Source organism: Bos grunniens, chromosome 11 (assembly GCF_055505025.1).
Source record: "Bos grunniens cultivar Pamir isolate PY7600 chromosome 11, Bosgru_T2T1.0, whole genome shotgun sequence".
Classification (NCBI taxonomy): Eukaryota; Metazoa; Chordata; class Mammalia; order Artiodactyla; family Bovidae; genus Bos; species Bos grunniens.
The window spans coordinates 93874733-93900974 of record NC_141175.1 but is presented as its reverse complement, the minus strand read 5'-3'; the positions used below and the strand labels follow the sequence as shown (position 1 = coordinate 93900974).

At 44.2% G+C, this 26242-nt stretch overlaps 1 protein-coding gene across 1 annotated transcript in view; it reads left to right on the top strand.

The window, feature by feature from the left end:
- Positions 1 to 1082: 1082 nt before the first annotated feature.
- The window catches only part of ADD2 (adducin 2), a 122859-nt gene continuing 97699 nt past the window's right edge, over positions 1083 to 26242 (top strand). The window contains exon 1 of the mRNA XM_086323801.1: positions 1083 to 1512. The gene's annotated coding sequence lies outside the window, so the exon portion shown is untranslated. The remainder of the gene's footprint in view (positions 1513 to 26242) is intronic.

The following is a 26242-nucleotide window of genomic DNA, read 5'->3' as shown; positions in this document are numbered from 1 at the left end:
CACACACAAATACACACACAGGATGGGGAGAAAACATTGCAGATTAGCTGGGTGCATTTATCAAGCAGATCCCCCAAAGAAAACCCAACCAACAAAGCAACCCCCAACAATCAGCAGTGGAGGACCAGAGATGGAGAAGATGCCTTGCAGGAGGTGAGCTCACACCTCTGGGTTCCTGGGCCCAAATCCAGAGATGCTGACTCTGCAGCAACACTGTGTTAGGGTATGGTAATTTTCATGGGGCTGTGGTACCCCAGAATCTTGAGGGAACCAAGGGGCCTTGATCTGGTTGGCAGTGAGCAGAGGCTTTTCTGGAAGCTGTACTTGCCCTGTCATCACATTTTTACAAATACCTAGTGTGAATGGTGATTTATGGGAGCTTTGGGGAATTGATGGAGATTATGGGGGTCTAAGTCCCAAACTAGGTCTTGACATCTCTACTCTCTGAAGGCTCTGCATTGAGAAACACTGTCAGAAAGGAGCAGTGGGAGGTGTCTTAGCTATACACTATCATCTTACAGAGTAAGACCCAGAAAGGCCCAGAAAGATTGAGTGCCTTCACCAAGGTCACACAGCTAGTCAGTCAATGGCACGTCTGAGACTATAACCAGGTATTCTTGTTCTCCATCCGTTGCCCAATCACCAAACACCTGTTCCCCCTAGGGTGGGAGACTAGGGAGGGGAGTGAGAGGAAGAAGTAGTGAGAATTGGAGAGAGGTGCGCCTGTAATCCGAGAGGGTCTGGCAAGAACAAACACTTTGCCCTTGTGGGAAATGGAGTCAGCATTACAATAGGATAATTATGGCTTTGAATTCAAACAATCAATCGTTTGCTATTAAAATCACCAACATAATTAATCTTCTAAAGCAAAACGTCCTTCTTAGACAAAAAAAAAATTACAAGACTGTTTTCTTTTTAATCCCAAGGGAATGCAACCTCCATCGGAGCTCTTGTTTCAGATTTCCTTCCTAGGAACAGCATCTTCACGTTGGCTTGGCTGTTCCGGGCAGCTCGTGGTGCAGGAGTGGCCGTGGGCAGGGGGCCTGGGCGGCGGGACTGCGGCAGCGCGGGCGAGCGGGCGGGGGCACTGCAGCACCGCGGCCCTCGGGCGGCCGGGCAGCGGCCCGCTAGAGGGGGCGCTGTGGGCACCGCCGAGCTTCCTTTTGTCAGCGCACTCGGCCGGGAGAGCTCTCATTTCCTCTCAGCCTCGTGCGGGAAATGGATTTGATTCTGACAGCAGAGCTGTAAGGGACGAGCGCGAACGAAAGCCTTTTGTCAAGGAGTGGCAGCCTCTGTTGTCTGTGATTACCACTGACGCGGAGAAGCTGCGCTGCTGGTGGAATTCCAGGCAGCTCTGGCCAGTGCGCGGCTGCAGGATGGGTAGAAAACACTGCTCTGCAGATTAGCTGGGTGCATTTATCAAGCAGCTCTCCCAAAGAAAGCCAGCCAACAAAACAAGACCCCAACCACCCGCAGCCGAGGACCAGAGATGGAGAAGATGCCTTGCAGGAGGTAAGCCCGTCTTGGGAGTGGACGCCGCGGGCTGGGCTTGGTTTTGCTTATTTTAATCGAATTTGCGACCCTTACAGCATCCTTCCACCGAGCGGGAGCAGGTTGGTCTATCAGATGGGTGAGCGTCTGTCAATGAGTGTGTCTGCGAGGCAGCTCTTCCCCGCGGCTGTGCTATGCCTAAAGGTTTCTGTTGCTGATGTAACATCGGACGTTCTTTGGGAAGCGGGGTGCCCACCCCTGGCCTCTGCTTGGGGACCAGCGGACCCACGCGCCCCGAGCGCAGCGCCTGCCAGGTGGGGCTTTCTTCTCAGTCCGGCCGGGCTGGCGGGCTGCAAGCCTCGCTTTATGGGGCCGCCCCTCCCTTCACGCTGCTCTGGGCCACCGCCCTCCGCGGAACCGCCCAGCGCCTTCAGCCGGGTTGGGCGCGCTCCCCAAGGCCTCGCCATCGCCTTGGCGCCGCGGTAGCTGAGGGGTCGGCAGGTGCGGCGTCGGCAGCTGCCGGCGTTGGGAGCAGGAGCGCTAGAACGTGAGCCGACCCCAATGGGTTTGAATTTTTACGCGACCGCACCACTTTGGAGGGAAAAAAGGCCACTGTCCCCGAGAAGATCGGGCCAGCCAGACCATCTATCACAGTTTGTCTTCCTTCCCATCTCCTCCCCCGCCTCCTGTCCCTTCCTGCACCCAGTAGGAGGCCACGCTCCACCTGGAGGCGGGGGCCAGCGGCTGCTTGTTTTGAAGTCGCGACCACAGCCAGCCTACCTGGTGTTGGGAGGAAGGGAGGGGCAGATTGCTTTAGGATGCTGATCAGGCGCTCGGGTCTAGCCTATTGTCTTGCCTTTTCTCCCCCTTTCTTTTCTTCTCTAATCTCCACCCCCAGACCAAAAAAAAAAAAAAAAAAGGAACAAAAAGAGGGTAGGATGGGGAGAGAGAGACCGAGAGGACTGAGAGAGAGAGACAGAAAAAGAAGGAGGGGAAAAAAAAGCCCCAAGCCCACACCCTATCAAATTCTTCTGAAAATTGTCATTTATCTTTGACACATGATTATTACCCATCTGTTTCTTCATGCCCACTCTTCCCTCCTCTTGCAGTTTGTTGGCTAAGATTCAACGGACTCAAATGAGCCTTATAAATACTAGAAATCAAATCAGTTTCCTAAAGGGACGTTTTGTGCTTTCTGATTAACCTGGAATGAGGGATTTCCAGCGTCCTGGCAGGAACAAATGATGGGAAAGGTGGACACCCTCCTTTCATATCTAGGGTGTGGATCTAGTGGAGGTACAGGAGACGTTGAACTTGTGCAATGAGGGACATCTTCATAAATGGCATTTGAAAATGATGTTTCATTTTAAGGGGAAAATAGTTGCTAACACTTGAAGTGAAAGCCCTTTAAATTATAAATGAGTAGGACCACGGAAAATAGCTGTGAAGTTTCCAGATTTGCAAGTCACCCCTCCTACCGACATAGGAAGAATATATGTTGGAGATTTTAAAAAGGGGTTAAGCCATTTAATATTTCTCCTTTATAATGTTCTACCTTCATTCTGCCTGTGGACCAACATCTTGCCCAGACACCCCAATTTACTTTCACTCCCCATCTCCCCATCCTAAAAGGGTACAGCAAAAGAAAGCTTTTCATTATTAGTATGATGTCAATACATTTTGGAGAACCACTAGAGATAAATCACCCTTTGATCCGCAATCCATACCATTTCTGTAGCGAGCCTGATGTTCTTTCTTGTCCACCCAGTTATCTCACCTGATTAGAAATGTGCTTGTCACATACAAAATATACAAAACTGCCCGAAATGACATATTGTATGTGTTTTCTAAGCTTGAGTTGAATTTACTTTAAATATCAACATGGTGCTGGAATTAGTAAAACTCAGCTTTTCTTAAGAGTTTGCAGATGATCTAATGTGTTTGTTGGCAGAGGGTTTAGGGTTAAGATTTTGAATACTTATGAAAAAACTCCGATAAATATATTTATCACCTACCTTGTTCTACACGGAATTTAAGACAGTTTACAGAGATTCATAAAATACAGCAAGACAGACTTAGAAGTAGATGGGAAAGAAAAAGGAAACTAAAGGTAGAGACATAAAATTGTGTTAAGAATGAGGCTAACGTGAAAATACAAACATTTGAGAGTAAAAAGAGAAAAGTGTCAGTTGCTCAGTTGTTTCTGACTCATTGTGATCTCATGGACTGTAGCCCGCCAGCCTCCTCTGTCCGTGGAATTCTCCAGGCAAGAATACTGGAGTAGGTAGCTATTCCCTTCTCCAGGGGATCTTCCTGACCCAGGGATTGAACCTGGGTCTCCTGCATTGCAGGCAGATTCTTTACCGTCTGAGCCACCAGGCAAACATGTGAGGAGCAAACAAATCCAACTCTGAACTTTCTAGCAACTCATACTAAAAGGGAAGTTGACAAGCCCATGGTTCATGGGCTTTGTTTATTCATGGAGTCATTCACTCAACAAATATTCACTGAGGACCTACTACGCACAGGCTCTGTGAGGCGCTGGAAAGAAAGGAATGAAGCAGGCAGATGTGGTCTCTGCCCTGACAACACTTACAGCCAAATGCAAGAGATGGAGTTTCATGAAGACATCTCTCAAACAAATATCTGGTTACAAGATGTGAGAAGAGCTGTGCAGGAAAAGCATGAAATGCAAAACATCACACGTCCAGACATAAAAACACAGAATAAAAACTTCTGCAGAGATGCATAACCATTTTTGATTCTAAGAGCAAAAAGGAACATTTTTCAGGTATGAAGCAGTGTTTGAAATAATGTCCTTGTCAGATAGGTTTTACTTTGCCATTTTTAGAGTGTCCCTTAGTGTGAGGGATCCTGATATCACCCCCACAGATCTCTTGAACCCCTGTGGTTCTGAGAATATTGTATTTTGAGGGACTTGTGTATTCTCTAAACTGCAGTGGCTTTATTTCAGTGATGATCTTACATAATGAATATTAAAACTGTGTTCTATATGATCTTCATGGCAACCCCCAAAACAATGCTGGGGCCTTTGTTTGCCTCTGTGTCTTCCCAGGTGGGCCAGGGGCAGGCCTGGGGGCTGGGCCACAGCACGGGTGAGGGGGAGGGGAGTTTAAACTAAGATGGGTGTGTGTGCATGTGTGTGTGAGTCCACTCAGGGCACAGGTTTGCTAGATTCAAAAGAACAGCTCCCGGCGACCACTGCTATTCTGGCCAGGAATGAAGCTCTCCTGCCAGTTCCACCTTGGCATGGACTGAGTTGCAGCAATTTATTAGCAGCAGGTGTTGCAGTAAAAATGCAAGGAAAAAGTTACTGTTGCTGGTTTTAGAATAATTGGATTAGATCTTGATTTAATGCAGATTTAGTTATTTCTCAATAAGTACCTTATGTCCAAAGCAATGAGACCAGCAATTTGGTGTAATGGTTAAGAGGAGCCAGACAGCCTGACTTCAAATCCATTTTTCCACTTCTTAGCTGTGAGACTTTGGACAAGTTACTCAACCTCTCTGTGCCTATGATACTATGTGGATAAATATGCAGCATTGATTTCACAGTAAGATTGTGAGGATTGGAGGTATTACATGTGAAAAACTATGTTCACTGCATGTTAGCATTCATACTGTTTTATTAATGAAGTGGCACTTCATTTATGTAAGTATGCCAGGATGGTTTGGTGTCAGAATTTTTTAAATTTAATTTTTGTTTTATATTAGAATATAGTTGATTTACAATGTCGTGTTAATTTCAGGTATACAGCAAAGTGATTCAGTTATACATAAACATAAACCCATCCTTTAAAAAGTATTTATTATTTGCTATAAAGGGCTGCACTGGGTCTTCATTGCTGCATCTGGGCTTTCTGTCGTTGCAGTGAGCAGGGTGTGCTGTGGTGCGCCGGCTTCTCATGGTGGTTGGCTTCTCTTATTGCAGCTCAGGGGCTCTAGAGTGTGGGTTCAGTGGTTGTGGGCTCAGTTGCCCCAAGACATGTACAGGCAACCCGTGTCCTCTACATTGGCAGGTGGTTTCCTAACCACTGGGCCCCTGAAGTCTTATCCATTCTTTTTTGATACCAGAATTTTAAATTATGATACCTGATTATCTTCAAGTAGGAAACACATTTTTGAGGTTATTAATATTGTTTTGCATCGTTTATGTATTGTCTGCATTAGTACTTTGAAGTAAATATTTAGGTAGTGGTAATGACATGACTGAGCGACTTCACTTTTACTTTTCACTTGCATGCATTGGAGAAGGAAATGGCAACCCACTCCAGTGTTCTTGCCTGGAGAATCCCAGGGACGGGGGAGCCTGGTGGGCTGCCGTCTATGGGGTTGCACAGAGTCGGACACGACTGAAGCGACTTAGCAGCAGCAGCAGCATGTAGTAGGACTTCCCTGATGTTCCAGTGGTTAAGATTAATGGTAAAGAACCCGCCGGCCAATGCTGGAGACATAAGAAACGTGGGTTTGAGCCCTGGGTTGGGAAGATCCCCTGGAGGAGGGCACGGCAACCTACTCTAGTAGTCTTGCCTGGAGAATCCCATGGACAGAGGAGCTTGGTGGACTACAGTCCATAGGGTCACAAAGAGCCAGACACGACTGAAGCAACTGAGCATGAACATGTAGTAACTAGACCTGAAGCTGCACCTTTCTATTGTTAAACCCAAATGGTATTTTAGTTTCATCAAAACAATATTATCTGTTTCAGTAAATAAATTTTATTAATTTGACATTTTAAAGTTGGATAGTTGTGTTTATTTCCACATTCATTTTTGCATTCTGCTTATATAAAAGTTATAAAGTTCAAGTATTTAGAACTGGTCTTTTTGAATGTACATATTTAAGTTATATTTTAATAAAGTGATTTAGGTCAACCTTTGGTTCATAAGATTTTTTTTCAAAAAGGATTTCTATAAAATTCAAGCATTTTGAATTGGGTTCAAGGACAGACTCAAGATTCTTCGAATAGAATTTTGAGTTTCTAGAAGAGAGATTGTGGCCCCAAATTTGACCCCATATACCTTGACTGACATAGTTTTAGCTTGAAAGAATTTTAAGGCAGTAATACCAAAGCTTGCCTCTGTCTTTAACAACAGCATCAAAATCCTCTGAACTCAAAGAGCATCTATGGAATGGTAAGCTTCCAGCAAAAATTCATCTTGGTCTATTTTCTAGAATAAACTACAAATGAAAGGTTTGTCAATATTATTGAGTGAGGTGAAAAGAAAGTCTATTCTCTATGGAGTACAATGTTTGTTTGGATTAAAACAAGTTTACTGGTTATATTCAAATCTATTTTAAAATTTTCTTCATACCTATGATCTGTCAAAGATTATAAGAAATATGTTAGTCTCCCACTATAATCATATTTTTGATAGCTTTCCTGTTGATATGCACATATCAAAGACATATGCATTTATACAGACACACACACAGAATTATATTTGATGGTGTGTTACTTAGAATCCTGATTGCCTAGGACTCCTGGGATGGAGCACTTTCAGTGCAAACACTGGGATAGTGCCAGGCAAAGGAAGACAGATCTATTTTAGTTTTAGAGAACAGGGAGAGAACAGACCAGAGGCCCAGATTCTTTAAGGACTCTCCAGAAGAGATGGTGCAGATGGTGCCAACCAGCAGTATCTATCCCATGATTCAATAAGGCATCCTCCTGGGAAGAGGCAGTCATGTTCTCCCAGTTACCTCCTAGAATAGTCCCCAGGCTCAATGCACCAGGCCTGGAGGGGTTATGGTGTTGCTAGGGCGAGAGTAGGGTATAAATCAGAAGGCTCTAGGAATGCTGTCAGCACTTTCTACCTTGAGTGTCAGGGCATCCAGTCTTGACATGTGCCAAGGGAGCCCCCAGTAAAGCTTCAAACCAGGTTGGTTTGCATCAACCGCACACTTGCAGCTAAAAATTAAGATACATAAATACATAGATAAATACCACTTGGTCCAGCAATAAATATCCCTAACTTAGTCGATTGCCCCAGGGCCTCAACTCTCAAACAACCCAGGCAGGACCCGGAGGCCAGAGAATTTAGGATGTGGTTGCCGGAAAAAAAATTTCAGTGCTGATCCCCTGGGGAAGGAAATGGCAACCCACTCCAGTATTTTTGCCTAGGGAATCCCATAGACAGAGGAACCTGGAAAGTTACAGTCCATGGGGCTGCAGAGAGTCAGACATGACTGAGTGACTGAGCACTATATCATATTTGGAATAGTTTTCCCTGGGCCCAGCCTGGAAGTGTCTGGAAAAAACTTATCAAGCCAAGTACAAATTCCTTGGGTTTCAGTGACTAGAAGCACTAAGGACCATCTGACCCCCTGCGCTGCATCCTCCCACACAGAGAGCTGATTGGACCAGGTATGGACCGGTGAGGACCTGGAACCTTAGGGCTGGTAGCCATATGAGGCCAAAGAGGGGACCACAGGTCATCCCCTACACCCCTCACCAGTTTATAGAAGGAGCCACTTGGCTGTCTTGAGGTGGCCACAGCGATTCCAGTTCTGTAACTTCCATGAAGCCCAGCTAGACTTTGGTCCCTGCGTTGATATGGCTGCCCTCCATCCTGCTGGTCTAATTTGCCTGGGCTTCTGTTTCAGTCAGCCATACTGTCGGCTAGAAATCCGGTTTTCTCCAGAGCTTCCTGCTTCTCTTCCCCACATACAGCCTGACCTCCCTCCTTCCATCTTTCCAAAGCAAAAATCCAATCTTGTCAATCCTTTAGGATGAACCCCAAACTCCTTACCTACCTGGACAGCTTTACTTCTCCTTCTTTGGAGATGCAGGCTGGACCACCTTTCTGGACATTCCCCTTCTCCACCCACCCCCCACAGGCTCTTCCTTCCACCTTACGTGCCCTCCTCCTACTTTTTATCTGGCAAGTTGGCTCTTTTAAAAAGCCAACCAAATAGACAACTTCTAGCAAGCCTAATTAAAAGAAAATAATTAACAATACTAGAAAGGATATATGGAAGGAAAAAGAGATTTGAAATCATAAAAACACTATGCATTATTGTATCCTAACATATGTGAAAATCTTGATGAAATAAACAGTTTTCAAACAGAATATGAACTACTAATATTTACTCCAGAAATCAAACGCCATGTTCCTGGTTGGGAAGAATCAATGTTACAAAGATGTCAGTTCCTCACAGATTCTGTTGCGTGGATGGCAGTCTTCCTGGTAACCAAAAGTGATGCAAATTTGTTCCTATTTTTATTTTTCTTTGGAATCTTGAAAGGTGTAGTTAACTGGATATGCTCAATTGTGAATCATTTTATTGAAGGGAAAGCCAATCCTTGTGCATTTAAATGTCATTTATAAATTGTTTTTCTCAAAGAACAGATGAAGTTATTAAACTTTGAAATGCATGGGGACTTTATGAAGACAGAATTTTATTTAACAGACATGGTTTTCTTCTATATTATTTTATCGAGTATAATACCATTGTGTTTGCTTTCTTTACCTGCATGGCACCCATATACAAATCTGTTGGCTTTACTTTTAAACATCTATGGTGAAAGACATCAGAAAAATAGGGGCAGCTTCAGTCCCTTCCCTCTTTACTTGTGCCAGGTGGCGGAACATCTATGTTGGTTATCTCAGCATTCCTTTATTTAGAATTTATTCTCCTTCCCTCTCCACACTAGGCTTCTCTTAGATCATTTGTACCCTAAATTAGCTACATCTGTTACCATAGTTATGCAGCATCCAGCTTAACCCATTCCATGCTTGTTCTGACTGCATATTATATAGTGTGAAACTTCCTTTCTTGTATTTCGTAAAACATACCATTATTTTCCCTTTGTCACCTGTCCCCCAATTTTTATTGTTTCTAAGGCAATGCATATGTACAGTTAAGAAATCAAATAGAACTGAAGGGCTTCTAACAGAGAGCAACAATCCCTGCCCTTCCCCAAATCCTTTATCCACAGGCAAACCAATTTTAGCTGTGCTTTCTGTTCTGTTATAGTTACTTCTGTATCTCAAAATAATATGCATATACTGCTGTTTCTGAATTTATCAGCTTTGATCATCATGTAGTGAATTCCTGCCATGAAAGTCAAGGATGTAGTTTAGGCCACACCTACATCTCCTCTCTAGCTTTCTTCTCATCATACCTGTCACACCAGACAATGCATTTATTAAAACCAGGTTTCTCATTCCGTGGACTGGTAGTTGGGTCACTTGACTCTCTACTCTAAGATAAGGATATCACTACTCTCTCTCTTTGCCCACTTTTTCCTTCCCTCTAGTCATGCATTTGCTTGCATTATCAAAATTAAGAAATTATTCATTCCAGTCCCATCACTTCATGGCAAATAGATGGGGAAACAATGGAAACAGTGACAGACTTTATTTTCTGGGCTCCAAAATCACTGCAGATGGTGACTGCAGCCATGAAATTAAAGATGCTTGCTCCTTGGAAGGAAAGCTATGACCAGCCTAGTGAAAGTGCAAGTCCCTCAGTCATGTCCAGCTCTTTTGTGACCCCGTGGACTATGCAGTCCATGGAATTCTCCAGGCCAGAATATCGGAGTGGGTAGCCTTTCCCTTCTCCAGGGGATCTTCCCAACCCAGGAATTGAACCCAGGTCTCCCACATGCATGTGGATTCTTTACCAACTAAGCCACAAGGGAAGCCCCCAAATACTGGAGTGGTTAGCCTATCCCTTCTGGATCTTCCTGACCCAGGAATCAAACAGGGGTCTCCTGCACTGCAGGCAGATTCTTTACCAACTGAGCTATCAGGGAAGCCCTGACCAACCTAGACAACATATTAAAAAGCAGAGACATTACTTTGCCAACAAAGGTCTGTCTAGTCAAAGCTATGATTTTTCTAGTAGTCATGTACGGATGTGAGAGTTTGAAAGAAACTGAGCGCTGAAGAAGTGGTGCTTTTGAACTGTGGTGTTGGAGAAGACTCTTGAGAGTCCCTTGGACTGCCAGGAGATCAAACCAGTCAATCCTATAGGAAATCAACCCTGAATATTCATTGGAAGGACTGATGCTGAAGCTGAAGTGCCAATACTTTGGCCACCTGATGCAAAGAACTATCTCATTTGAAAAGACTCTGATGCTGGGAAAGATTGAAGGCGAGAGAAGGGGATGACAGAGGATGAGATGATTGGATAGCATCACCGACTCCATGGACATGAGTTTGAGCAAACTCTGGAAGATGGTGGTGGACGGGGAGGCCTGGTGTGCTGTAGTCCATGGGGTCGCAAAGACTGAGCCACTGAACTGACTGTTCCATCATCATAGCTGGTCTCTATGATTTGTCTATAAGGTAATTCTAAAAGATGAAAACTGTTCAAGTGTTCATTATCTAACTGGGTTGATATTGCTCACTGCGTGATAAATAACATGCTAGGATTTCATCTCTTTCTCACTGGCTCCAATATCTCAACCCTTGGACCACTAAGTGGAAAATGCTTCCAGGGGGAAGTTCAAATGGATTCTGTTATCCTGAGAGCACCGGTACCATCAGAGCTGCTCTAGTTCCCCTCTAAGGAGACTAACCCAGAGGTCAAGTTGATAAATTCAGAAGCGAAAGTATGTGTATACTGTTCTGACATACAGAGGTAACTATAGCTGGGTGCCTGGCTGTGAACCACTGTGTGTTGGGGGTGGGAGAGGGGATGGGCAGGGTCTGCTCCTCCATGTAGAGACTGCATTTGTGCCCTTGTGTCTAGTCTCTTTTTTAATTCCCCCCCTCCATAACACCTGCCATCTCAGAATCCAGAACACTTTTAGGGCTCTGCCAGACAGATCATCTGCCTCCTTGGCTCCAATATCCTGTGCCTGAAATCTAGGCTTCTTCTGCTTTCAACCATTAGTCACCAGTTCTCCATCTGCTTTTTGTCCTCCAGAAACCTGTTGAAATCTCTTCTCTGTTAATCATATACTTTTACTTTGTCATTGTAGGTTTTATGTATTTTTATTCCTTTATGATTAATTTAAGGAGTCCAAGAAGAGAGAGAAATATGGTGGGATTAGGCTTGCCATCTTGAATTAGAAGCCAAGGACATTAATTTTCAATCAAGTCATGCATAGTAAACTATTGGCATGGCCGTGATTTAAATTCAAACCCTGGTGAGATTTGCTTTTCCTCGTTATAAAAATGTTTTCAAATCTGTACCATATTTATCAACTCAATTCCAATATTTTCTGCTATCTAGAACAGTCCAGAAACATTGATGCATTCTTCTATTCAAAGATGATTAGCATTTAGTTTATACACAATTCTTATGAGTGCAGTTTGTTTCTCTTTAGCCACTCCAGAAAAGTGGAAATGGCAAATTAGAAAGAAGAGCTTGGCTAATAGTCTAAAAGAGATGGGGATAAAAATGAAGAGAAGATGAAAAGTTCTTCTAGGAACCTGTATCACAGTTGTTGCCCAAGTGCTACGGAAGACCATTTGTCAGAGTTGACAGTACATTTGATATAGACCCAGAAAGTAAAGAAGTCACAGAGAAAGTAAGTGAACTTTCTTTCAGTGAAAGTAATGGGTTATAGTCTCACAGGGGAAGGGCTGTTGGCCTTTTTTTTACCTGGTTGAGAAGGAAGGACTTGCCAACAGTTCTTTGTTCAGAAAGTAAATCTGGAGTTATAAGGCATAAGAAATTCCAGTTGTTTCTCTGTATTCATTTAATTTGGAAGTTGTTGCTTCATTTTTCAGCCTTAGCAATGAACATCAAGACTGAAAACAGTTTTGGGAATCTTACTTAACTGTCTTAACATCTATCTTAACTCTGTTAAAGTTACAGGCTGTAAAACTGTCACCAGCTTTGAAGCCACTATTTGTTGTATTTAATTCTGGAGTGAAGCTATATTAAGTTAAGGCTGTCAAAGAATTAAAATCTCATTTTCAAAGCCTATCATGTTTGTGGGGGAAGTAATACTATGTCTAGGGTTTGTCTCAACAGAATCTTTTTTTCGTGGTGGATGGTGGGGTTGGAGGTGAACTAAAGTAGTGCATGAGTTGTTGGGGTTGAGTGTAAATGATCACCTAAACTGGCACTTTTTAGAGCTAAAGGAGGTGCTAACAGTAATTACAAGGGAACAAGAGGCATATCGAGGTCTCTCCTGGGCAAACTGCAATCTACTCTGAAGCTAGGTGATAGGTACTTAGGGTTCATTATGGTGTGCTCTCTAACTTTGTATATTTTCAACATTTTCCATAATTAAAGAACATCTACTGTTTTGTACTGTTTGCTCTTTTATTAAAATTGGAAACTTTCATCTTAATCACGATGTTAAACATTAGTCAACTTCAAACACAAAATGAAAATGGCTAGAGAACACTGTTAAATGACAAATCTATTAGTTGACTTATAATAGTGGGACACAAATCCATAAATTCTGCAACTGGAACATGCAGAAGGCAATCCTTAATCAGGCTGACAGTGTTATAAAGCAGATCTCTAGCTTTAGTTATGCAAGGGAGCCTTGCTTTTATTACTGTGAATTGGGCTCATCGAGATTTTATGGATGGGTGACTGCAGCCACAAGAAAGGTCAAGTCCACTGGGAAATGAGGAGCTGGGCCAGGAAAGCGGGGCTTTGATTTGCAGAGCAAGTCCACAATCCGATCTGTACCTGGCTTGGTGTCTCTCCTATTTGAGGTTCTCCATTACCTGTTAAAATAATCATTCAGAATTACTCCGGTTTTGAGAAGGTCTCCCTTCCTGCTCTGTAATCCCCATGGTACATGGCATAGAGTTTAGTCACCTGTCTACTGCTGTACTTGGGAGGTGGTGTAGGGCAGGCGCGGGCGCGAGGCAGCAGGGTGGGCTCTGCCTTCCAGGATGTCTGTCATTCTGATTCTGCCAATCAGAGGGCCCAGGTGGCTATGGATCAGGAGGTCTTTTGTGCCCTTTTCAAAGAGGGGCTGAAATGGATGCTTGCCTGGCTCCTAGGTGGCACCTTGAAAGGAATCTAGAAATGCCAGGCAAAGCACTGCATCATACTCAGGTTCTTTCAAGGCTGGAAGGCTGTACTGTAGGATTGGAAACCAGTTCTTTAAAAATGGCTTGCTCTGTTGCTGTTTGTGTTGCTGTTATTATTTCCTATTGTGTCTCCCAGTAATATACAGATGGTCACATTTTACTTTACTTGTGCTTTTTAAAAAAAAAGGCAAGCTTTCTAAGATATTATATATGTTATATATAATATATGTATAGTAAAATTCACTTCTTTAGACATATACTTCTATGAATTTTGATAAATGCATACAGTCATGTAGCTACCACCACAGTCAAAATATAAAAACATTCCCTCATGCCCTTTGAAGTGAATCTTCTCCTCTCACCTATAACCCCTGACAGCCATGCATCTGTTTTTGGTTTTGCCTTTTCCAGAATGTCATATAAATGAGATCATACAGTGTAGCCTTTTGTGTCTGACTTCTTTCACTTTGTGTAATATTTTTGAGGTTCATCCATGTTATTACAAATGTTCGTAGTCCATTCTTTTGATTGCTGAGTAATATTTGTTTGGATGGCTGTACCACAATTTGTTTAACCCTTCACCCATTAAAGGACATTTGGATATTTCCAGTTTTTGATGTTTGTGAATAAAGCCACTGTATATATTGGCCTATTGGTCTTCGTATAAACATAAAATTTCAACTCTCTTGGTTAAATACCTAGGAGTGGGATTGCAGTATACCAGTCCATTCTAAAGGAGATCAGTCCTGGGTGTTCATTGGAAGGACTGATGCTAAAGCTGAAACTCCAATACTTTGGCCACCTCATGCGAAGAGTTGACTCATTGGAAAAGACCCTGATGCTCGGAGGGATTGGGGGCAGGAGGAGAAGGGGACGACAGAGGTTGAGATGGCTGGATGGCATCACTGACTCGATAGGCATGAGTTTGAGTGAACTCTGGGAGTTGATGTTGGACAGGGAGGCCTGGCGTTCTGCACTTCATGGGGTCGCAAAGAGTCGGACATGACTGAGCGACTGAACTGAACTGAACTGAAAGTGTATGCTTAACTTTATAAAAAAAATTGTCAAGTGGTTTACAAAACGACAGTACCATTTTGTATCCCCACCAGCAATGTATGAGAGTTCTAGTTGCTCTGCACCTGGTATTGTTAGTTTTTTTTAAAAAAATGTTACCTATCATGATAGGTGTAATATCTCATTGTGTGTTTAATTTGCATTTCCCTGATGATCAATGCTGCTAAACATCTTTTCATTTGCTTAGATGCCACAGTAGCTCTGTTTTGTTTCTTCTTGTCTTTTAAATGTCAGCAGTGCTCTGCCATTCAAAGGGAAGCAGGGAAAGGGTGTTTCCTTAGTCTCAAAGGGGAAGCAGAAGCTTAACAGGGGAAGTGAATGGGGCATGGGGGGAGAGTTGCCAAGAGAAAGGTGATGCCAGGGAGTGATTCAGCTGGGGTACCTGATCCTTCCACCACAGGCTGCTTCTGGAACTCTTATCTGGAGGATGATGTGGTCTGTACTATGAGGGGCTGCTCCCTAGAGAGGGAGAGAGGAAGGGAGGAAGACGGTTATAATAAGCCATCATATTGATTCCATTTAAAAATTTTGCTTACTTCAAGTTCTTGCCTTTATACTTTTAGTCACTAAATAAATACCTCTTTAAAATAGAGACTTTTAGCCCAGATGGCAGCCCTACTATTAACTGGGGGAAGGGGGGAGAGTTAAATAAAAGGTATTCAAGGAAATGGATATTTACATTTTATTGACATAAGGACCTGAAAAGATACTGACACACTCATGTTTCTAGCAACATTAGTCACATGAACTAAAACATGGAAGCAACCCACGTGTCTGTCTATGGATGAAGGGACAAGGAAAATGTGGTATATACATACAGTGGAATAATGTCCCGTCATAGAAAGAAATTCTGACATGTATTACAACATGGATGAACCTTGAGGACATGTCAATCGCAGAAAGACAAATACTCTATGATTCCATTTATATGAAGCACTGAGAGCAGTCAAAATCAGAGACAGAAAGTAGAACAGTGTTGGCCAGGGGCTGGGGTAGGGGAAATGGATGGTTATTGTTCAATGGCTGCAGAGTTCCAGTTTTACAAGACGAAAAGATTTATGGAATATATGGTGGTGATGGCTGCACAACATTATAAATGTATTTAATATCACTGAAATTTACTCTTAAGAACTGTCAGTTAAGATAGTAAATTTTATGTTATGGGCATCTTACAGTGATACACTTTTTTTTTTTTTTTTTAACTATGATTGAGGTAAACTAGCAACAATGAGTAATTTATCACAGTTGTAGGTAGGTTTGTGTGGTTTAACTATGAATATCAGTCAGTCGAGAAGGGTTTACTGAACACCCTCACTGCACAGCTAGTGTTCCAGGTGTTGGGAATGCTGGGGCAAACTAGAAGATCATCCTCTAGGAAGGTAAAAAAGATTCTAAACCTGCTAACAAAACAAATGAACGGTGCCAAGCACTGATATTGTTATGCACAAGATAAATTCAGGTAACCAGAGAGAGAGTGACCAGAGGAGGCTGCTTAGCCAGAGTGGCCAGGGAAGGCCTCTCTGGGGAGGAGGTATTGAGCTGACTCACAGGGGTTAGTGGGACTGGGTTGGACAATGAGGAAATGCTGGCTGATTGCAAGCATTTCATTGTGCTGTTTGAGATGACACCATGGGCTGAGAGTGGGGGTGAGGTGGACGTGGGGGAGAATTGAGGAGAGATGAAAAGGTGGGAAATGATCCCCTTGAAGAGTCTATACAGGGGAAGGGCAGGTTGCCTGGCAAAGTTAAGAAGTCATTTCAAAGGTGTGGAGGGAATTTTGAAATGAGTCCCATCGGCGTGGTTGTGTGCGAGAGTCAACTGCCCAGATGCACACTGGAAGCAAGGTGGTGTAGGGTTTGACCAAAGGGGAGGCTCTGTGACGTGAGAATAGTGGAGGACAGAGGGGCAGAGGCATTTTGCAAAGGTGTGGTCACCCAGCTGGAGTAGCTCATTAAAGCAAGATAAGGAGGAATGTGAAGGGCGGAGTTTGGGAGTAGATAGAGAAAAAGTGAGTGGGAGGTCTTGGAGACACTGAATTCCTGGTGGAGGGGTATCTGAGTAGTTGGACAGGAAGGGAGTGGTCAGGGAGTAAGGTGTGAACTCCAGATGTTGGAGGTGGAGTTCTTGCTGGTGACAGCAAGATCTAAAGTGTGTGCCCATGGGAATGGGTGACTGAGGCTGGGGTGAAAGGAGAAATAATTGACATAAGAGGTCGAGAAAACGTGAGGTGGGGTGTTGGGTGGATCACTGCATGGCTGTGGAGACTGGAGCGGAATCAGTAATGAGTAAGGATAGCATTGGAGGGGAAGACACTTAGGAGGAAGGAGCTGAAGTGGTCGGTGAACCAGGGGAGTGACCGGGAGAGTGGTGGAGGGTAGCCAAAGGGAGGAGCGATGGGAAGTCTAGCAGGAGGGCGTTTTCTCCCAAGGCAGTGGGGTGTTTGAAGCCGTGGAAATAGATGGAGGCGGCTGTCAGGCACGAGGAGGCTGTCTATACTGTGCACAGACACGGTGTGTGTGAGGTGTGTGCTGTGAGAGCTGTGTGGTCAGGGGAGAGGCAGGTTTTAGATTTGGGATTTGGGGATCACAGAAAGGGAGGTATATGAAGCTGAATTATGGACTGCTGCAAAGAATCATGCAGTGTTCAGTGAGATTCGTTTCCAAGCAGGAAGGGCGGTAACCATGGAGGCATTATTGACTTGGGGCTTGTTCAAAACTCAATTAAAGGCAATTAATACTAGCTGGTGTTGTTTACCAATGTCCTCGTCTCGTGAGGGATCTCCTAGCTCTTCTTGTGAATTGTGAGATGAGGAGGAAAAACTTTCTCTCTTGCGACATCTTGTTTGTTCATGTCACTGATTCCTGTGTCACCCCCAGCCACAAATCTCACGGAGGGGATAGAAGGCATCTGTCCTTTTGTATCACTGTCTTGCTGCAGCTCTGCAATGATTCATGTCTAGCCTTGCTCTGCTGACGGTGACCTTTAACGTAATAAAATGCTCATGGGAATAATGAGAATGGATGGAGAAGATGCACCTTCTCGTAATTGATGGCTCATGTATTAGGGCAGGAAGTTTTCTGGAGGAATGAAACATGTTATGGGAAAGTGTGAGGTTTTTTTAAATGCTTAGCCAAGCGTCTCAAAAAAGCACCCTGACTACCTGGCAGTCCTGAGTCGCTTACTTTCTCACTCTCCAAAATGACTAATTCGCTCCTCCTTTCTTTAAATCGCCTTCCCTTCCCACCCCATCCACCTTGCTGGGTGCCTCTGACTTTGTGGAGAAACAAGCTGAGCGGCCCTGCTTCTATCAGAGGCTTCCATGTTCTGCGCCCCTTCCCTCTCACCTCAAAATACCTCCCTAGCAATTGGTCTTTCCTTTTTCTGAATCAACACCTTTCCTCTCTGTCTCTCTCCCTCTCTCAATTACAACATTCCCCTTGGCATTCAGGCATGTTCCAGTGTCTCCTACCTACGCACCTCAGCTACTACCCCTTTGCTCTATGTTCTCAGCAAATTCGCAAGAGTTGCTTTTGCTCCCTGTCTGGCTTCCTCTTCTGCACTCTCTGCACTCAGGTTCCTGTCCTCTCTATACCACTGAGATGGCTCTTGTCAAGGTCACTGATGACCTCCATGTTGCAATATCTAAATACCTCTCCAGGCAAGAATACTGGAATGGGTAGCCATTCCCTTCTCCAGGGGATCTTCCCAACCTAGGGATCAAACCTGAGTCTCCTGCATTGCAGGCAGGAGACTTTACTGTCTGAGCCACCAGGGAAGCCCCTAACCACCTCTACCCTGTTCATATCTTACCTGACTCATCAGCAGCATTCAACACAGTTGACCACTTCTTGAAACATTCTATTTTCTGGCCTTCAGGAACCCTTTCTCCCCTGGTTTTCCTTTAGTCTCACTGACTGTTCCTTTTCTTCCTCTGTGTGGTTCCCCTCACCCCTCTATCAGACCTCTAAATGTGAAGACCCCCATAGGTCTACCGTGGGCCACCTAGCCGTCTTATAAACTCTCCATAGGAGAGTTCATCCAGGTCTTAGCTTCAGACTCCATTTAAATGCTAATGACTCCGAAGCCTCTCTATCTCCAGAGCTCTAGCTTCAGTTCAGTTCAGTCGCTCAGTCATGTCTGACTCTTTGCAACCCCATGAATTGCAGCACGCCTGGCCTCCCTGTCCATCACCAACTCCCAGAGTTCACTCAGACTCACGGCCATCGAGTCAGTGATGCCATCCAGCCATCTCATCCTCTGTCGTCCCCTTCTCCTCCTGCCCCCAATCCCTCCCAGCATCAGAGTCTTTTCCAATGAGTCAACTCTTCGCATGAAGTGGCCAAAGTACTGGACTTTCAGTTTTAGCATCATTCCTTCCAAAGAAATCCCAGGGCTGATCTCCTTCAGAATGGACTGGTTGGATCTCCTTGCAGTCCAAGGGACTCTCAAGAGTCTTCTCCAACACCACAGTTCAAAAGCATCAATTCTTTGGCGCTCAGCTTTCTTCACAGTCTCTCACATCCATACATGACCACTGGAAAAACCATAGCCTTGATTAGACGGACCTTTGTTGGCAAAGTAATGTCTCTGCTTTTGAATATGCTATCTAGGTTGGTCATAACTTTCCTTCCAAAGAGTAAGCGTCTTTTAATTTCATGGCTGCAGTCACCATCTGCAGTGATTTTGGAGCCCCCAAAAATAAAGTCTGACACTGTTTCCACTGTTTCCCCATCTATTTCCCATGAAGTAGTGGGACTGGATGCCATGATCTTCATTTTCTGAATGTTGAGGTTTAAGCCAACTTTTTCACTTTCTTCTTTCACTTTCATCAAGAGGCTTTTTAGTTCCTCTTCACTTTCTGCCATAAGGGTGGTGTCATCTGCATATCTGAGGTTATTGATATTTCTCCCGGCAATCTTGATTCCAGCTTGTGCTTCTTCCAGTCCAGCGTTTCTCCTGACGTACTCTGCATATAAGTTAAATAAGCAGGGTGACAGTATACAGCCTTGATGTAGCTTAGTGCTTCTCAAACTTTAGTGCGCATACTGATCACCTGGGGAGTTTGTTAAAATGCAGATTCTGATTGTATTAGTCTGGGGCCTAGTGAAAAAAGTGAAAATGAAAGTCACTTAGTCATGTCCAACTCTTTGTGACCCCATGGACTGTAACCCACCAGGCTCTCCTGTCCATGGAATTCTCCAGGCAAGAATCCTGGAATGGGTAGCTGTTTCCTTTTCCAGGGGATACCCCCAACCCAGGGATCAAACCCAGGTCTCCTACATTGCAGGTAGATTCTTTACCATCTTAGCCACCAGGGAAGCCCAAGAATACTGGAGTGGCTAGCCTATCCCTTCTCCAGGGGATCTTCCCAACTCAGGACTCGAACCAGGGTCTCCTGCATTGCAGGCAGATTCTTTACCAGCTGAGCTACCAGGGAAGCCCTAAGATTCTGCATTTTCAACAAGCTCCCGAGTGATGCTGACCCTGCTGGTCTTTTGAGCGGTATTGAGTGGTGAGGCTTCAGACTTGTAATCCCACTGGCTCCTTGACATTTCCACGTGGATGTCCTAGAGGCATCTCAGACCAAACCTCACATGACCCTGTTAGAGTTCTTGAGTTCTTTCCTCAAACCCACTTTTTTCTGCATTATATCATCCTCCCAGTTGCTCATGCCAAAAATCTTGGAATTGTCCTTGGTTTCTATCTTTCCTTCACTTGCTTATCCAATCCATCAGAAAATGCCATTGGCTCAGTCCTCTAAAACGTATCCCAGATCTTTACACTTGGCTCCATGATGTTAGTGGTAGCTGGCATTTACTGAGTATATTCTACATGTTGGACTTTGTTAATAACTGCTATGGAAGGAATGTTTCTGTCACCCCAGTGTTCATATGCGCATGTATGTACAGGTGCTCTCAGTTGGGTCTGACTCTGCGACCCCATGATCTGTGGCCCACCAAGCTCCTCTATCCATGGAATTTCCACTCAAGAATATAGGAGTGGATTGCATTTCCTGCTCCAGGGGATCGTCCAACCCAGGGATTGAACCTGCATCTCTTGTGTCTCTTCCTTTGGCAGGCAGATTCTTTACCACTGATGACACCCAGGAAGCCTCATGTTGAAACCCAATCCCTTATGTGGTGATGTTGGGGCAGGGGTCACCTTTAGGAGGTGATTAAGTCAAATGGGCAGAGCCCTTGTGCATAGAGATTAGTGCTGTTATAAAAGAGACCTCAGAGAGACTTCAGAGAGTTCCTTTGCCTCTTCTTTCATATGAGGACACAGCGAGAAGACAGCTGTCTATGAACCAGGAAATGGGCTTTCACCAGACACCGAATGTGGTGGTGCTGTGATCTTGAACTTCCTAGTTTTTAGAACTGTGAGGAAAAAAATTCTGCTGTTTCTAAGCCACCCAGTCTAAGCAACCCAAGTGAACTAAGACAATGCCATACATTTATAGCCTACAATGCAGGAGACCTGGGTTCGATTCCTGGGTCAGGAAGATCCCCTGGAGAAGGAAATGGCAACCCACTCCAGTATTCTTGCCTGGAGAATCCCATGGATAAAGGAGCCTGGCTGGCTACAGTCCTTGGGATCCCAAGAGTCAGATACTACTTAGCAACTAAACCACCACCACCATTCTAGTTATGACCACCCTATACAGTTGATGGGATTATTAATTGCATGTTTTTGGATGAGAAAAATGTAAAACTAGGTAACCCTACATAGACCTGCCGTTTATTACTTTAAAAAACCTAATTCATTATTTTAGTTCATTTTTCTCCTTTGTTGTCAACATGATAGCCAACAGTGCTATTGATATACTTAGGTACTTAGGAGAGAGGGTCTTGTTTTAAGGTGTCTGTGTCCTTGGTAAAGCACAAATCTTATTGCAAATGTGCACAGGCAAATGTGTGTGCAAAGGGTGTGCATGTTACAGAATTTATAGTCTCTTTGGCTTCCTCAGACCATTTCTGACAAGGCCTATTTGCATTTAAAACATTGTGAAATATTTTTGTCTGATAATTACAGTATCATGGTGCACCTTACGCAGACACTGTGTCTTCTGTGTCCTTGTGTTATTTCATTTCTCATGACATCACTGAATTTTCTGTAACCTGTGGGATACATTGAGAGAATGACCTTCACGCTCCAAGGTGTAAACTTTTCCTAGGTTTCCTGTGCCTTGTTCAGTTTAGACAGTATCATTCTCAGTGTTGGTTATCACACTTTCAAAGTATGATGAAAAGCGGCTGGGGTTCAGGAAGCAACAGCGCACATAGTCAGGTAGATGGAAGGCAGTTCAGGTGGAGACAGTCTGAGGATCTTGGGTTGTTTAGGGTGGAAAAGAGCAGGTTAAATTACAATTTTGCTCTGTTGTTTATCTTAAAGGAAATCTTTAATAAACTTGTTTTCAAAATAACAACACATTCTGTAATGTTTTGAGTAATTCTTTTTTCAAGTATGAGTTTCTTTTAAGGGTGAGAAAGGAAGACACACATTCATTACCTAGCCATTCCTATCACACCTTTCTCTAAAGAATCCGTATGCCAAGACAAACATTACCCCACCATACGATTGCATTCCTTTCTCTAGTTCAGTTAAAAGAAATACCCTAGGAATTAAGGTTCTTATATATAAATGAACTCAGCTGTCTTTTATGTTTCCAAGTAACATGTGTCAGATGTCACATACATGAAACATTGAGGCTGGAATTCCAGCCTATCAAGGTGGAAGGGCCATAGAGGTCTACCAGTCCACTCTCCTGGCCTCATGCCCCCACTCCCCGATCCCCACTCCCTGCCACCCCCCAAGTCACTGGTTCAGGCAGATGGAGTTGAGAGAAGCCAAGGCACTCACCCAAGGGCATAGCTATAATTACTGCAAATCCAGGTTCCTGACAAGCTGCTCTTTAGGGCATTTTTTTCTAAATGTCAACTTCTCCCTCTTTTTTTTTTTAGTGGCAGAGTTTTCAGAGGCTAGTTGATTCAAGGAAAAGAGACAAGAAGAATATAAATCCATTTCAAGAATCTTTAAAATATAGTAGAGGAAATGGGCGGGGCTGAGGCCGGCTCTCTAGATGGCCAGGCCGCCATCTTGATCCTTAATTTTCAGCCCTGGGGGTGGATACAGGGGAAAATTATGACAATTTAAACTTTGTTATAATATTGCAAAGTTGATTAGTTTCCTGCTTTAACAAAGTACTAGGAACTGGATGCCTTGAAACAACAGAGATTTATTCTCTCATAGTGGTGGGGGGTGATGTCTGAGCTCAAGGTACCTGCAGCTCCCTCTGAAGCCTCGAGTGGAAGGCGCCTTGCTCGCCTCTTCCCTCCTCCTGCTGGGGCCCACAGTCCCGGGTGCTCCTTGGCTTGCAGCCGCATCTATCCCAGCTCTGCCGCCACCATCACATAGCCTTCTCCTCTGTGTCTGTGTGCCCTTCGTGCCTGTACATGTCCAAGTCTCCTCTTCCTTCTCAACAATCCCACCACTGAATTTAGTGGATTGAGTCTAATCCATTATGACTTTGTGTTAACTTTCTGCAAAGGCCCTATTTCTAAATAAGGTCACAGTCATAGAATTTTGGGGAGATACTCACTATTCAACCCAGCATGCAAAGTTCACTTCAGTTCAGTCACTCAGTCGTGTCCGACTCTTTGCGACCCCATGAATCGCAGCACGCCAGGCCTCCCTGTCCATCACCAACTCCCAGAGTTCACTCAGACTCACGGCCATCCAGTCAGTGATGCCATCCAGCCATCTCATCCTCTGTCATCCCCTTCTCCTCCTGTCCCCAATCCCTCCCAGCATCAGGGTCTTTTCCAATGAGTCAACTCTTCGCATGAGGTGGCCAAAAGTACTGGAGTTTCAGTTTTAGCATCATTCCTTCCAAAGAAATCCCAGGGCTGATCTCCTTCAGAATGGACTGGTTGGATCTCCTTGCTGTTCAAGGGACTCTCAAGAGTCTTCTCCAACACCACAGTTCAAAAGCATCAATTCTTCGGCGCTCAGCCTTCTTCACAGTCCAACTCTCACATCCATACATGACCACTGGAAAAACCATAGCCTTGACTAGATGGCATGCAAAGTTAAATGATCTTATATCTTAACTTTTGCTAAGAATTTATACTTGGATGCCCCACAAAGACATGTTGTTTCCTTAGCCCAGGAGGGAGGGAGGGGGTAAGAAGTGGGGGGGAAGAAGGTCCTTGATCACTCTTTGCCAAAATATACCTGGTAGAGCACTATTCTCAGGGAATGTTACGTGGAACAAAAGTTTCCATGGTCAGGAGAGTTTGGAGGACCCTATATTTTATCCTCCTCTCAAAGCATGACACATCTAGGATACACATTGTTGGGAAATTTTCTGTAACAAGGACATGGGTTTACCCTTCCAATCCCAAATTTGATTGGACAGGGAGTTCTTTGTTTTAATACACTATGTTGATGGAATATTGCCTCCATCCTCATGGTACAGGACACCAACTGCAGTAGCTTAGTCCAATAGGGGTTTATATCCCTCACTGAGGAAGGTCAGAGTTCGGCAGCCCAGGGTGGCTCAGTGGCTCGTGATGGCACCAATGTACCAGCCTCCTCTGTCTCTCTGCTCTGTCATGGTGGTATTCTTTTTCTTGAAAGTTTACAAACCAGCTACTCCATTTCTAATATCTCAACTGCCTTCTAGACAGAGAGAAGGAGGAGGAAGTGGTGGAGGGAAAGGGATAGTATTTCTATCAGGAAATTACACTTGCCCAGAAATTCCCAGCAGATTTTTGCTTACACATTATTGACTAGGATTGTATCAAATAATTGCTTCTAGCTTCAGGGAAAGCTGAGAAATGCAGGTTTGGAGGGCACATTGTATCTTGGGGTCTTCCCGGTGGCTCAGCAGTAAAGAATGCACCCGCAATACAGAAGCCTCAGGAGATGCAGGTTTGATCCCTGGGTCAGGAAGGTCCCTTGGATAAGGGCATGGCAAACCACTCCAGTATTCCTGCCTGGAGGATCCCATGGATAGAGGAGCCTGGTGGGCTACAGTCCATAGGGTCATAAAGAATCAGACAGGACTGAAGTGACTTAGCACACGTGCACATTGTATCTTGGATAACACTGAAGTTCTGTTAGGAAGAAAGAAGGGGTGAGCATTGCATGGGCAGCTGGCAGTGACTGCCACACACACAGTTCCCCACGGTATTAGTGACCAGGAGATCACCCTTGTTAAAAATTTGTCCCTACTGTCTTTCACAAGAAAATGCTTTCTGTGGAATTTCAGGTTTTTAGAATGAGCCTCCCGGAGAAGGCAATGGCAACCCACTCCAGTGTTCTTGCCTGGAGAATCCCAGGGACGGGGAGCCTGGGGGCTGCCGTCTATGGGGTCGCACAGAGTCGGACACGACTGAAGTGACTTAGCAGCAGCAGCAGCAGCAGCAGCATGAGCCTCCATGTTTAATCTTGCCAAACATTTTCACTTAGGACAACTCAAGCAGTTTACGAACTCCTGTAATTGTATGGCGCCATGCTATACTTTTAAATTATTAAATGGCTTGATGTATGTTTGTACTCCTAAGCTAATTTCATTTTCTTCTATGTGCTCTAATAGATTTTGGAACTTCCGCTTCTAATAAGCCCAAATCCCTTAAATATATAGCTGTCATGTTTAAAGTAATATACTCTGAACACACTGTAGAAGCATCGCCAGTTCATCTGGCCAACATTTAAATCAGTGAACAGACAGAGGCGTCTGTCTTCTCAGAGACAATAGATGCTGCCTTGTGGCTCAAGAAACCTCATCAGTGGCAGAGTCCCCATTGTGGCCACACATTCTAATCATCAGGGGAGCATGCCTTCTTTTGCAGGTCGAATCTGCAACGAGGAGCCTCCTGTAGGAGGCGGAGCCTCCTCCTCTGCTTGGTGTGGTCAGGCAGAGCCCACAGGCAGGGAAGGAGGCGAGTTACTGCAGCATAACCTAACATAGCCTGATGAGTACAGCAAACAGTAATGTCAAAGATAAAGACACAGAGACAAACAACAGATTCCAAAAGAGGTTTCCTTTTGATCTCTGCTTGAATTTGTGACATTTCTAATCTTACCTCTGCAGATGGGTGAGGAGGAGGAATGTTCTTCACAAGTGAGGGCCTAGTGGCCTGGGGGGAAAACAGTCAGAGATTATGCAATTCCCCATTTTCTGCCATGATTACAAGCTCTCTCCATTCTGAGGGAAAGTAACCAATCCAGGATGTCAAACATCTGTTTTTCCTATCAGCAAAAGCATGTCACAATTTTTTTTTTAACTCATAAAAATTTTATGCCATTATGAATTTCTAAGAAAGCACAGGTCACAGTGGCTTCATAGCCAGCGTGATACAAAGGCAGTGGCTGAAAGGAGCAAATGCCCTTGTCCCAGTTTTTCAGTTGATTTACTGTACAAATAAAAATTGAATTTCAAATTGTAATCCCCTTTAGTACAAAGGAAATAATTTGATTAATGTTTGAGTAATGTTTTAGAAGGGTCAATCTGAAACTGTAAGTGGCTCAAAGCCACCAACCCATAAAGAGATTCTGCCCTTGGAACATGAAATGTGTGTAGAAGGTATAAAGAGAGGGGTAATGTAGCAGAAGATAGGATGAGTTTCTTTTGCTTGAGTGACATGGCCTTATGGGAAAGCACATGGCCTGATGGGAGAACACAAGGTAAGATA